The following is a 15151-nucleotide window of genomic DNA, read 5'->3' as shown; positions in this document are numbered from 1 at the left end:
TTCACCATTTTAGTTTCTTGAAGACAGTTCTTTAAAAGCCCAAAATGTCATCTGATACTAAAAGGTACAACACTGAAATCAGTCCAAAGCCAGACAAATCATTTCAGGAACACAATAAAACTGTCATGACTACCCAACTAACACTTTGGATGTTTCAGTTTGGATCCAAACAGCTGTTGTACTGACATACACACCAACACTGTTATCCTGCATGTAGTCTAAAATATCATGACTGTGAAAAGTGTAAACCTAATATTCAAAATTTGTGTATTTTGTTTACTGAAGGAAAAACACCCTTAAAATGCCATCATGCAACAATTTACAATTTGCCTTGGTTCCTTTATTATTGTAGTAATCTTATTACATTTTTTTCCAGATTCACTTACTTTTGATCTGCCATCCCTATAGCTATGGTCTGTTTTATGTTTAAACAGCTAACACTACGTGACTGTGGTTTGGGAATAGATTGATCTCATAGCTGAAAGAAACACTGACTGTTAAAAGGAAATCTGAAGCAGACTCCTGACATTGATTCCAAATTGCATGTTTTGCACACATAATCACCCTCCCAACGTTCTGCCTAGTACCTTTTTTAGTTGTGGAAATTTTTTTCTATTTTTGCTGTTAAAAAAGGGTAGCCATTGGCTAGGTAATGGCTGTCTTTTTCTGCAACATCTCTACTTGCAATGTAGTGGTGAGAACTGAGAATGTTGCACAACACTGCATTTTTTAAATGTTATTTTGTCAAATGACATGGAAAATAAATAAGTCAATAAAAAGGACATTTGAACTTCCTGAGAATCCCATTCAGGCAGGAGTTTATCTTGGCTTCTTGTCAGTTTCACAAGGGCTTGACCTCCCTACTCTTCTTTCTCATTAAAGTGATTTATGTTATTTTCCCTGATCTATTACAGCCTTTTCTAATGCAACTGATGAGCAATACTGCCTCCAAAAAGTGAAAATGTATTGTGAATGCCCAGAAAGCATTGATTCTAGGGGAGTTTTCTTTGTGAATTACAGAAAAATTTCAGCCAATTAACGCCACAAGGTCTTTCTATGAAGTATTAATACAGTGTTGATGACAAAGTAGTTACCTATGATGTTGCTAGGACTGCTGTGAGGACAGGAAAGATACCATCGTCAACACATTGAGTTGGTTACTGCCATTTACTACAAGCATTAAAACCTGGTGCAGGTTTCTAGTAAACTACAACTACAGTATAGTAAGAATTTGTTTATTTTTTATTAAATGTATTCATTTAGGTTTCTCCATTACAAGAAAACTGTTGGCTATTGTTCTGAATAAAAGGCTTGGCCTTAAGAAAATGTCCCTATTCTGGCATTGTGCACCAAAGTGGAAACCCAAAACATTTTCTGTGTGTTGTAATTCCTGCATCTATCTCCTCACCCTTAATACTTTCCACCCACAGTTGTTGTCTGTTGCCACCTGTCTCTAAGCCTTTTAGTTAGTGAAGTGTGTCATTGGACAACAGTGATGCTCATTAACATAATTCTATTGCATCCGTCATCATCCCACATGAAGTTGAGGAAAATTGGCTGTGTCGTGTGTGTGTGTGTGTGTGTGTGTGTGTGTTGCATACGGCATCACCAGCAGTAACCATCAAAGACAGAGTCAGGCACAACACAGAGTCCATTAAGCATGTTGGCGTTGTCTTGATTTTCTCTTTATGATAGCAACAGTAATAATCACCTCTCCGACACACACAATATTTTCTTTTTCTGATGGTTTTTTTTGCCTTATCATAACATATAAAATACAAGAGCAAAGAACCATTTCCACCATTGTATTTTTAACATTCATTCTATGTAAGCTCAAAAAAAGCTCATACCCACTGTGCAAAGTGACGTCGGAGTGATGTCTTTTATATGAAATATTTGACCGTCCAGTTTTGTCCAGTGAAGGGGCTGTTTGTAACACCAGGCAGCATCTTCTTCTTTTTTTTTTTTTTTGAAGCCTACTGAGCATCTAGTGCTGACGTCCATAGGACCTTTGTGTAGAGAGTATTTATAGTCCACATGTGGTCTCTGAGAATGCATTTTCAACGTTAAACAAAGACTTAAACAATGTTTTTATACTGCTTCTAGAGGCTCTCTAGTCCCATGTTTCAAGAGGGTGGAGGAGATGTTTTCTATAGGCCACCAATTCATTTTTCTGCTGCTTTGTTTACATCTTTGTATTTGTCTCCAGTTATCATCTGCAGCTGAGACAGTCAAATGAAGACCTGCGTGTCTATCTGATGTCCAGCATTTAGTGGGTAGTTGATGGATTTAGTTTTCCTATAAACTTGTTTATCATTACTAATATGTAAAATGAAAATCTGATCCCAAATTTTCAAGTTTGTAAGATAAAATAAAATACACATGTGAACCATACATTTTACATGATCTCAGAAGATTAACAAGCGCCAAAAAAGTATCTCGAAAAGGTCTCAGCTTTCAGCAGTAGGGGATGATGCAAAGATCACTGCAAGACCACACTGAAAAAGATGGTGAAAAAGAACTTCTGGGTGACAGCAAAGAACCTGCCCAAATTTCTATAACTTGCAAAAACTAGTGTTCATATGTTCACTCTTACAATGCTGAATAGGTCTCTATATATACAAACTAGAGATGGCACGATACCTTGAGGTTACTCTATTCCGTAACCCCTGTTCTCTGATAACATGAGTGAGGTGTCTCACTATGGGGAACGCTCTCTCAGCGTTGTCCTCAGAAGCCTCTATATCATTACTCCAGCCAGTATTGGCTGGCAGTCGTGACGCTTGCGTCAGGGAGGGGCCACCCTCCTCCCTATAAAAGGGTGTGACGCAGCGTCACCCGTCATTCAAGATAAGCTCACCTCTTCCTCGCTTCGTGCAAGGAGGGTGATCTGGTGAGACACCTCACTCATGTTATCAGAGAACAGGGGTTACGGAATAGAGTAACCTCAAGTTCTCTTTCAAACATTCGTTTCGGTGTCTCACTATGGGGATATGCAGACTCCCGTATTGCCAGATAAGCCCATCTGAACGACTGACTGCCAATTTAGGAGGTCTCGTGGGGACCCACACTTAACACAGTGTGGGCTAGAGACGGTGCAGTGACATCCAACCTGTAAAACCTTGCAAAGGTCAAAGGCGAAGCCCAGCTCGCAGCTGCACATATCTCTTCTATAGAGACACCCCTAAAAAGGGCCCAAGAGGTTGCCATCCCTCTGGCAGAATGAGCACGAAGTCCCTCCGGGGGGGGGGGGGCAGACCCGTGCTGGAATAAGCCAATTGGATCGCCTCGACAATCCAGTGGGAAATGCGTTGTTTGCTAACGGGCTTGCCAAGATGTGGTTTAGCCCAGGAAACAAACAGCTGATCCGACCTCCTGAAAGCCTTCGTTCTCTCTATATAGGTACATAAAGCCCTAACTGGACAGAGAGCATGTAGGCGCTCCTGTTCAGGGGAGGAGAAAGGAGGAGGGCAAAAAGCTTCCAGCTCCAATGGGGTGCATTGAAGATAAGGATTTTTGGGCACAAAGGCCGGATTTGGCCTGAGTGTGACTCTAGAGTTATCCCGCGTGAATCGGGTGCACTCTTTGTGTATTGACAGCGCATGAATATCACTGACACGCTTCGCAGATGCGAGAGCCAGGAGCAATGCAGTCTTCAAAGACAGGATTTTCATTTCCACCTGGTTTAGTGGTTCAAATGGTGGCCGTGAAACTGCCCCCAGCACCAGGGATAAATCCCACGTGGGAACGAGAGGTTTAGACACTGGGTGGAGCCGTCGTGCCCCTTTCATGAAACGGCAGACTAGCGGGTGATGGCTCACCGGGCCATCCACGAAGCCCACATGGCAGGCTGAAATGGCTGCTAGATATACTTTAATTGTGGAAAAGGCCTTTCCTTTATCTAACAGTTCTTGGAGAAAGGAGAGAATTGTTGTCACAGAGCACTGAAAGGAGAGAGTGTGAGACTTTCCACACCATTCCTCAAATACCCTCCACTTGTTCTCATACAATGATCTTGTGGAGGGGGCTCTAGCACTCTGAATAGTGGCTATAACACCCTGGGGGAGTCCTGCCGTACTCAGATTCAACCTCTCACGGGCCAAGCCCACAGGGCGAGGCGCTCGGGGTGAGGGTGAAAAATCTCCCCCCTGGCTTGGGAGACTAGGTCTCGTCGGAGAGGGAGAGGCCAAGGTTCGCTCCACAAGAGGGGCATAATCTCTGCCAACCAATGGGACCTCATCCACCTTGGGGCGATCAATATCATTGTTAGCCCTCTCTCTCTCACTCTGGTTAGAGTGGGAGAAATTAAGGCCAGTGGAGGGAACGCATAAAGCAGAGCATGTGGCCAGTTGTGAGCTAATGCGTCTACCCCTAGCGGAGCCTCCTGGTCCCTCAGGGAGAAATACAGTGGACACTGAGCGTTCTCCCTCGAGGCAAACAGATCGACCTGTGGCTGGCCAAAGCGGGTCCAGATCTGGGTCACCACATGTAGGTGCAGGGTCCAGTCCCCATACAGCTCCCAGTGACACCCCCTGAGTGAGAAATGTGGGATTTCTCCAACAGTGGAGTGCTGCAGCGCAGTCTGCTGTCACTCTGATATAGCGGTGGGTATGGCGCTTTCGACTCAGTCTCAGTGATGCAACCCATCGCTGAAATTCCCTCATATGCAGTCTGCCTAGTGGAATGACTGCCAGTGAAGACGCCATTAATCCCAGCATCTGCAGGCATTTTCTGAATGGGAGATATCTTCCCAACTGAAAAATGCCGGCATGTGATAGCATTTTTTTTACTCTGTCCACAGAGAGACACGCTCTGTACGAGGCGGAATTTAGAGCTATTCCTATGAAAGAGATGGCCTGAGCTGGCTGCAGGACACTCTTTTGGTAGTTTATGGTGAAACCCAGAGCCATCAGATGATCCACTGTCAACCTGGTGTGCTCTCTTCCCATTATTTCTGACTCTGATAGCAGCAGCCAATCGTCTATGTATGTTGCTATGCGGATGCCCCGCCTCTTCAGTGGGGCTATGGCCGCCTCTGTGCATTTCACAAATACCCGAGGGCTCAGTGAGAGACCAAACGGTAGGACCTGGTACTCGTACATTCTGCCCTGAAACGCAAAGCGCAGGAATTTTCTGTGAGGCGGGTAAATAGGGATGTGAAAATATGTGTCCTTCAGGTCTATTGATGTAAACCAATCGCCTGGGCGCACTACATGCAGCAGAGTGGTGGTCGTCAACATCCTGAATTTGTATGACCTCAGATGCTGATTCAGAGCCCGTAGGTCCAGTATCGGACGTAGTCCCCCTCCCTTCTTGGGCACGAGAAAATACCTTGAGTAAAAGCCGCATTGGCTCTGCTCCTGGGGTATTTCTCGTATTGCTCCCTTTGACAGCAAGGTAGTTATTTCTTCTTGCAGGATCCTGGCTGATTCGCCTTTTGCAAGAGAGAAAATCACTTTGTGAAATCTGGGAGGGGTGGTTGCGAATTGCAAACGATAGCCTCGCTCTAATGTCCTCACAACCCATTCTGGCGCAGCGAGAGCTCGCCATCTCTCTATTCTTGCTGACAGCGGCCCCAGAGACAGGCACTCCACAGTAGACGGAGCTCTGGCTCCCTCTTGTGGCGGAAACTGGTCCTTCGGACCAGACCCGACTGCGCATGCGCGGGCGGTCCGCGCTTGACCAGCGATTATGGGGCCGGACACCACTGAGGGAATCAACCCCGGTGGTGTCTGGGTGCCATCCATCCATCCATTTTCATCCGCTTTGTCCGGGGCCGGGTCGCGGGGGCAGCAGCCTAAGCAAAGAGGCCCAGACCTCCCTCTCCCCAGCCACCTCCTCCAGCTTATCTGGGGGAATACCAAGGCGTTCCCAGGCCAGCCGAGAGATATCATCTCTCCAGCGTGTCCTGGGTCTGCCCCGGGGCCTCCTCCCGGTGGGACATGCCTGGAACACCTCACCCAGGAGGCGCCCAGGGGGCATCCTTGTCAGATGCCCGAACCACCTCAGCTGGCTCCTTTCGATGTGGAGCAGCAGCTGCTCTACTCTGAGCCCCTCCCGGATGGCCGAACTTCTCACCCTATCTCTAAGGGAGAGGCCAGCCACCCTTCGGAGGAAGCTCATTTCTGCCGCTTGTATCTGCGATCTCGTTCTTTCGGTCACTACCCACAGCTCGTGGCCATAGGTGAGGGTAGGGACGTAGATCGACCGGTAAATTGAGAGCTTCGCTTTTACACTAAGCTCCCTCTTCACCACGACGGACCGGTGCAGCGTCCGCATTACTGCAGCTGCAGCCCCAATCCGTCTGTCGATCTCCGGCTCCCTTCTCCCATCACTCGCGAACAAGACCCCGAGATACTTGAACTCCTCCACTTGGGGCAGGAACTCATCCCCGACCCGGAGTGGGCACTCCACCCTTTTCCGGCTGAGAACCATGGCCTCAGATTTGGAGGTGGTGATCCTCATTCCCGCTGCTTCACACTCGGCTGCGAACCGCTCCAGTGCGAGCTGGAGGCCCTCACCCGATGAAGCCAACAGAACCACATCATCTGCAAAAATCAGAGATGAGATTCTGAGGCCACCAAAGCGAAAGCCCTCCACCACTTGGCTGCGCCTAGAAATCCTGTCCATAAAAATTATGAACAGAACCGGAGACAAAGGGCAGCCCTGGCGGAGCCCATCACCCACCGGGAACGAGTCCGACTTATTGCCGGCAATGCGAACCAAGCTCTTGCAACGGTTGTATAGGGATCGAATGGCCCGTAGCAATGGGCCAGACACCCCATATTCCCGCAACACCTCCCACAGGACACCCCGAGGGACACGGTCGAATGCCTTCTCCAAGTCCACAAAACACATGTAGACTGGTTGGGCAAACTCCCATGCACCCTCAAGTATCCTGGAGAGGATAAAGAGCTGGTCCAGTGTTCCGCGACCAGGACGAAAACCGCATTGTTCCTCCTGTATCCGAGGTTCGACTAACGGACGAACTCTCCTTTCCAGCACCCTGGCATAGACTTTCCCAGGGAGGCTGAGGAGTGTGATCCCCCTGTAGTTGGAACACACCCTCCGGTCCCCTTTCTTGAAGATGGGGACCACCACCCCGGTCTGCCAGTCCACAGGTACTGCCCCTGATCTCCACGCAACATTGCAGAGGCGTGTCAACCAGGACAGCCCTACAACGTCCAGAGCCTTCAGGAACTTGGGGCGGACCTCATCAACACCAGGGGCTCTGCCACCAAGGAGTTGTTTAACTGCCTCAGTGACCTCGCCCCCGGAAATTGGCGGGTCATTCCCCTCATCCCCAGACTCTGGTTCCTCCTCGGAAGACGTGTCAGTGGGATTAAGGAGGTCCTCGAAGTATTCCTTCCACCGCCTGACAATTTTCTCAGTCAACGTCAGCAGCGCTCCGCCAGCACTATACACAGTGCAGGTAGAGCACCGCTTTCCCCTCCTGAGACGTCTGACGGTTTGCCAGAATCTCTTCGAGGCAGCCCGAAAGTCTTTTTCCATGGCCTCTCCGAACTCCTCCCACACCCGAGTTTTTGCTTCAGCCACTGCCCGAGCCGCATTCCGCTCGGCCTGTCGATACCTGTCGGCTGCCTCCGGAGTCCCACAGGCTAACCAAGCCCGATAGGACTCCTTCTTCAGCCTGGTGGCTCCCTTCACCTCTGGTGTCCACCATTTGGTTCGGGGATTACCACCACGGCAGGCACCAACCACCTTGCGGCCGCAGCTCAATGCAGCAGCTTCGGCAATGGAGACGCTGAACATGGTCCATTCGGACTCAATGTCCCCAGTCTCCCTCGGAATGCTGTTGGGGCCTCTGCTAGACGTTCCCAGCACACCCTCACTACGCGTTTAGGTGCACCAGGTCTGTCCAGCGTCTTCCCCCGCCACCTGATCCAACTCACCACCAGGTGGTGATCAGTTGACAGCTCAGCCCCTCTCTTTACCCGAGTGTCCAGAACATATGGTCGCAGGTCTGCTGATACGATTACAAAATCGATCATCGACCTACGGCCTAGAGCATCCTGGTGCCACGTGCACTTATGGACACTCTTATGTTCGCACCCTCCAGCACCCCCCCCCCCCCCCCCCCCAGGGACTCTAAGAAGGCTGGGTACTCTGAACTGCCACTCGACCCTAAGGCGCAGGGAACAAACCCTCTCGTCCACCGGGAAAAACCCCAACGTACCGGCAGCAAGCCGAGGGGATATTAGGATACCCACCCCAGCCCGCCGCCTCTCACCAGGGGCAACTCCAGACTGAGACAGAGTCCAGCCCCTCTCCAGGAGACTGGTTCCAGAGCCCAAGCCATGTGTAGAGGTGAGCCCGACTATATCTAGCCGGTACCTCTCAACCTCACGCACTAACTCGGGCTCCTTCCCCACCAGAGAGGTGACATTCCATGTCCCTATTGCCAGTCTTGGCAGCCGGGGGTCAGTCCACCAGGGCCTCCGCTCCTGGCCGCCACCCGGCACACAATGCACCCGACCCCTATGGCGCCTCCTGCGGGTGGTGGGCCTGCGGGAGGATGGGCCCATGTCTCCTCTTCGGGCTGTGCCCGGCCGGGCCCCATGGACTAAGGCCCAGCCACCAGACGCTCGCCCTCGGGCACCCTCCCCGGGCCTGGCTCCAGGGCGGGGCCCCGGTAACCCTGTCCCGGGCAGGGTAAACTGTTCCCTCGATGTCCTTTTCATAAGGGTCTTATGAATCGCTCTTTGTCTGGTCCCTCACCCAGGGCCAATTTGCCATGGGAGACCCTACCAGGGGGCAAAAGCCCCCAGACAACATAGCCCCTGGGATCCCTGTGACACACAAACCCCTCCACCACGATAAGGTAGCGATTCAAGGAGGGGTGTCTGGGTGCGTGGGGGCATTATGTTTTTCAACATACTTTCTGTGTTTTTCACACATTTTTCCCGTGCCCTTGGCAACATGCCTGGATGCAACGGGTGAGTTTTTAATAAACAGTGTGTTTTGTGAGACAGACATGCTTGATTCAGCTGAACAGCGTTTCGTCGTCTCTTTTTTGAAATCCGCTCTGTGGGATCCAACTCGAGTCCCAGGCGCTGAAAGGTGGAGGCAGAACACACTTCTCCGAACGGGCTCCGGAACTGAGCCCTGGAGTGAACTTGGAGCCCGGGCTGGTCCGGCTCCGATCTCCCCGTGGGGGATGTTAGGCAGTCCGCTTCTTCTTGCGGTCCGACTGCTTGGCTGGTGGTGGGGCACCCTGAGCGGCAGCAGGCGGGACGTGTTTCTTGGGCCAGTGGGTCTTAGGGTTCTGCGATCCTAGAGGACCCTGGGCCGCGACCTGCAGGGCTGGGCGGCGAGGGATTTTAAACGTCGGCACGCCGGCTGGACGGCTGGTGACCTGAGCGAACGTGCGGTGACCGGGTGGAGGCGCAGCCTGGGTCTTCCTAGGGAGACACAGCTGCAGGGCCTCTCCCTCTTTCTTCTTCTCCTCGCACCGTCTTTGCATGGTGGCAACGGCGTTCCCGAAAAGCCCAGCGGGGTCGATGCTTTCGTCCAGAATGTCACGTTTTTCTCTGTCCGAAAGCCCCGACAAGTTCAGCCATCTTGCCCTCTCCTGTAGGACGATGATGCTGAGGGCTCTGCCCGCCGCTTGTACTGCTGCTCTAGTGAGGTGGAGACACTGGTCCGTAACTACGCCCAGCTCTTCCCACAACTCGCTAGCATCCGGGTTCGCAGCAGCCTGGTCCTGGAGCTCCGCCGAGTAGGCTAGCAGGAGCGATGAGGCGTTCAATGCCCTCGCGGTGGTGGCAACCGATTTATACGCCTTGTCAGCCAGGGAGGACTGCAGGCGTTCGGCCTTGGAGGGCAGGGACGGACCAGATGACATGGAAAGTTTCTGGTTTGGGTGGAGATGAGAAGCCACCAGATTCTCCACTGTGGGAATTTGGTAGATGCCCTTCTCTTTCATTCCAGCGCAGTCAAACGCCGCCGCTCCCTGCACGGGGTTGGGTGACGAAAATGGCTTTGCCCAGCAGCGTGTGACCTCGTCCACGCATTCGGGGAAAAGCGGCAGTACCTGCTTAGTAGTGCGCTTTGCTTTGGGGAGCCTTTTACCCTCGTATCGTGAGGTGGAGGTCTCCGTTGTCACCACGGGCCATGGGATTGCCAGCTTTTCAGCTGCCCGTTTTGCAACGTCAAATAGCTCCATGCCGCGGGACTGTGTGCCGGGGTTATCACAATCGGCCCCTTGTGTCGCAGAATTCCGACCAGAGGGGGCAAAGAAAATGTCGTCATCCTCGTCCGAGACGAGATGTTCCGACGCTCCCTCAGAGGATTCGCTGAGTAGCTCGTCATTAGCCTCGAGGGAATCAAGCATAGCTTCGCAGCTGACCTCGGCATCATCCACCAGCGGGAGGACGATATCCATGTCGTCACCCCAGCTGGTGCCTGGTGTGGCGGACTCAGTGTGCTCCATCGGTGGGCCGATTGGAGACAGCATTGGGTCCTCCTTCGACAGGCTAGCCTGGCGGGCTAGCCTTCGGCGAAGGCTTTTTAGGGTGAAGCGAGCGCAGTGTTCGCATATACCCGGTGTGGAAATAGCCGCTTGGGCGTGTTACAGCCCGAGGCACATCACACACGCGTCATGTGTATCTGAACCTGAGATTTTGCAACCGCAGGGGCAAATTCTGGGCAGCGGTTTGCAGTCTGCCATATTAAGGAAGCTTGGTGTAGCTAGCTTGGAATGGCTGGACGGCTAACGCTGATCTTTTTTTTTTTTTTTTCTCTCGGTCGGGTAGCTATGGTGAGCTAGTGTGACCTGGCTAGTGTGGTGGCTAGCGCTTGTGCTACTTGGCTTGGTGACCGTGTGTAGCAAAGACAGTTAGCTTGGTCAGCTAACTATTGTGCTAGATGCGTGGTGGCAGCTAACACACTCTCCGACCTGGCTCTGTGGTGAAGAGCAGGCGACTCGAAACACAGTCAGGAGAGATGAGGTTTCTAAGAAGCGAGAAGAGGAAATTGAATGACGGGTGACGCTGCGTCACACCCTTTTATAGGGAGGAGGGTGGCCCCTCCCTGACGCAAGCGTCACGACTGCCAGCCAATACTGACTGGAGTAATGATATAGAGGCTTCTGAGGACAACGCTGAGAGAGCGTTCCCCATAGTGAGACACCGAAATGAATGTTTGAAAGAGAACACTTTTTTATGTCCGATACCGATATCGTAAATTTGGATATCTGCCGAAACCGATATGAATCCGATATAGTGTTTTTTAATCAATAAAACTGTTTTTTAAATATCTTGCTGCATTTTGTATAAGTTCATACTCAAGTTTAAAACAACAACTACACTAAAGCTATTCTGTTATACCTATATGTAAAAAATACACTGCACCCAAAATATTTCATAGTTCAGCAATACTGATCAATCTAATAAACTTAAACCTACTCCATCCTTCCTATTCTGGTATTTTAAAGAGTACTTAGGTTGCTTAAGATTTCTGCTAACTAATAGGGTTGCAAACTCCCAGCAAAAAAAAAAAATAGGGAACCACCCCCCACCTCATGATGCTTAATCGACGTAATCAACTTTAATTTGATGCAGTGTGGAAAAAAAATGCACAGAAATAAATTTTTTTTCAAGAATAATTAAATAGATTCAACATCTTCCTTCAACAGAACTGCAGACTGCACAGATGTTATCTTCCCAAAGGAAAAAGTAATATAGCTTACTAGGGTATATTAGACTTAACAGTTACTATATATAGTAATGGACTTTGGGTGTAAGATTCAGATAATTAATTATTAAAAGCTAGACATTTTAAATGAGAATAAGAAAGAAAAGTATGTCTTTGTGCCCCCTTTTCCCTGTTCATGCCCTATCGGCCCCCCTGACTAAACTTTGCTAGATCCGCCCCTGCACAGTTACCAGCCGTCAGCTGCGTAGAAAAGGATCCTGGTGTACAAAGTAATATTAAATAAATTCTAACAACAGCTTATCAAGCTTAAATGTGCTGCTGTTGTTCAGCCGCTGGTTTCCTCTTTCTGGCGCGAAGTGGGCAATAAACAAACAAGAGAGACCTAGTCGCGACAGAAAAGCCAATCAGCTGATCATTAAGCAGTTTCACAATTGAAGTAGCAGCAAGAAGAGGCAGTCGCTCCAGGTATTGGTTGTTAAGCTTAACGTGGGAATGCTTTACAAACATTCAGAGATGAACTTACACACTTGCTTTACTTCTCTCTGGGATAACTTTCTCAGAGATGAAATGCTGGTTTGGTAGCAGGCTTCAAATACACACAGCCGCTCTATCACGTGAGCACACTGCTCCGAAATGCTACGGTTATGAGCTGAGTTACGCTGTGTCGCAAGTTTTGTGAGGTGCTTTTTTTATATTTAATGGATCGGATTACATTTTTTTATTTCTATATCCGATCCAATAATTTACGTCAGTATCGGACCGGTCCATCTCTAATACAAACCTATTATGATGTAGTACAAGTGCACAATGGTTTTGTAGTAAAATGCTTGTATTTCTTGGCTATTTGGATCTGTAATCTGAATTGGATGGCATTTAGTCATTGCATTTGGTGGCACTGAATTGAGTCTTTGGATTGAGCAGTAATAAAGCCAAATTATAATGAAAAAAGTAACTTTGGACAAAATCATCTCATTGTTTTCAGTCTTCTCTATTCATCAGATGGTGATTGCAATCATGCAGTTTCTATTTATTTTTTTTGTATGAAAATTATTCATTGCTCACTATTGTTTGTTCTTTATTAAGATGAGGACTTGCCAATTTGGCTGCCAAGTGGTACAACCTTCTTTTAGAAAGACATCTGAGAGAACCCTCAAGTCAAACAGTAGATCTCTTCAAATATTAAAGTTTTATTTTTGTTTTGTTTGTCAGAAGCTAGAAATGCATCGACAGTTGTCAGATTAAAAAGTGCTGGAGGAGCACACTCACAGATTAATCCATAGGCTTAGACTTCTCCTTTAATAATTAGAAATGTGAATTTGCATGACTACTGCGCACAGTAATTATTAATTAATCATATCTTTTACTACACTTTTACTAATAATGTTAATACATTATGTTATTATGTGTTAGTGTTAAGCTTCCAGCATTTAATCTGTGCCTAAACTATCAATGAGTGCAGCACAGACTGCATATCCTATGCTCACAGTGTGATTTAAATTTACTGCTCACTGAAGCTCAAAGGTCCTCTTTAACATCTCTCTTTCACCTTAACAACAGGAGTGTAAATGAGCAATCTGTTCTGACGTCTAAGTGTAGAGCAGCAAAATGGATGGCCACTACAGACTTAAGCAGTGAAGTGACTTATCATAGTCAAGACTTAATGTGTATTTTTGTCACAGTAAAGTTAATGCTTATCCTTGGTTGCTGCACTGCTTTTGGATGTGTTTTGTGATATTTTTTGTTGTTGTTGTTTGTTTGTTTGTTTGTTTGTTTGTTTGTTTGTTTGTTTGTTTGTTTGTTTGTTTGTTTGTTTTAATCAGTGAGTTTAGTGCAGATGAACTAAATAATTGCTTGGAATTTCAAGGGTGCATTTTTAAATGCAAGTCCTTGCTTAATTCATTGCCCCCAATGGTCAGTTATTTCCATTAAATTAAATTCGAATGTTCGAATGCTTATGGTAACATATTATTTTCACTGAGAGAAAAGTTAACAACCTAGTTAAGTAGTTTTTTTTTTTTTTATTGGGGGGGGGGGGGGATTTAAGTCTTTTAGCACTTTAAGCATATTTGCACTGCACAAGACACTTACAAATGTGGATTGCACAACACTGGACACTGGATTTCTTCATTTCCATTTAATACTTGTACAGCTGCTGTTATTGTGTGTATATATATATATATACACATTTATATTTCTTCATACATTCTTATATATTTCTATACTGTGTATTTTGTTGTACAGTTATTTTAACTTTAACTTATATATTTTATCTTATTCTTTCCCAGTTAAATTTACCCTTCATTCTAATTTGTTGTTGTACAGTTATTTCATCCATCCATCCATCCATCCATCTTCATCCGCTTTATCCGGGGCCGGGTCGCGGGGGCAGCAGCCTAAGCAAAGAGGCCCAGACCTCCCTCTCCCCAGCCACCTCCTCCAGCTTATCCGGGGGGAATACCAAGGCGTTCCCAGGCCAGCCGAGAGATATAATCTCTCCAGCGTGTCCTGGGTCCAGTTATTTCATTTTTAACTTTAATTTTTATTCCTTCCTAGTTAAATTTACCCTTTTTAATTTTCATATTTATTTCCTATCTTATTCATAGTCTTTTCTTTTTTCTTTAGGTCACGAACAGTTGTGTAAGCATTTCACTGCATATCGTACTGTGTATGACTGTGTATGTGACAAATAAAATTTGAATTTGAATTTAGTGACTATACATTTTTAGCCCTGCCATCAAATAACTTGAGAAGTTTTAACTTCTACTTTTGAAATTAGATTTGATTTAATCTCATAGACACACAGGCTGAAGCGTAATTGTCCGCAAGACTACACAAGTGGCTGACAGAAACAATTACACAAGGAGGCTAAAGGTACAAGGGATAACAAGGAAAAAGAAAAGAAAGGGAACAAGAAGACAGGAGGAAATATGCCAAAAGAATAGACCAGATGTCCCAGACACAAACTGGATGGAGTCAATGTGGGAAACTCATCATAATACAGTAGTGTTGTGGATAAACATGCAGACAGACTGTGGCTTATTGGCAGTTGTGGCCCACCCACAAATATGAGTCCCACAGATATCAGTGGGATAAAAGTTTCTCAGCATATAATTTTCTGCATATTAAAAATGCCATTTATTGTAATGTTGTTTGGCAATAAGAGAAGTGTGGCTGGGTATAATTTTCTCCCACATCACAGATTTCTAGTGGGATAATGGTCTCTTACTGGCAGGCCACTGCAGCATTTACCACACTGGAAAACCAACCAGTTCAAATCTGTGAAGTTGCATCAAGCCCCAAATATACTTATAAAATCATTAAGGTCATTTTGTTGCATGCAGTTATTAGCGCTTTAAAGCCCAGCGTATCATATCCTATACATGTGTTTTTGTGGGTTTTTGAGACTTCTACATCATCAGTGCGACTTTTTTTTACCCTCAAAAAATTATATAAATGGCATGACACATTTTTAATG

General features: G+C 47.4%; 1 pseudogene; it reads right to left on the bottom strand.

Annotated features, from left to right (window-relative positions):
* Positions 1-2844: 2844 nt before the first annotated feature.
* On the bottom strand, positions 2845-5747 carry LOC113027387 (uncharacterized; annotated as a pseudogene).
* Positions 5748-15151: the final 9404 nt, after the last annotated feature.

Source organism: Astatotilapia calliptera, chromosome 7 (assembly GCF_964374335.1).
Source record: "Astatotilapia calliptera chromosome 7, fAstCal68.1, whole genome shotgun sequence".
Lineage (NCBI taxonomy): Eukaryota > Metazoa > Chordata > Actinopteri > Cichliformes > Cichlidae > Astatotilapia > Astatotilapia calliptera.
The sequence above is the reverse complement of the archived record's forward strand: the minus strand, read 5'-3'. Positions and strand labels throughout refer to the sequence as shown.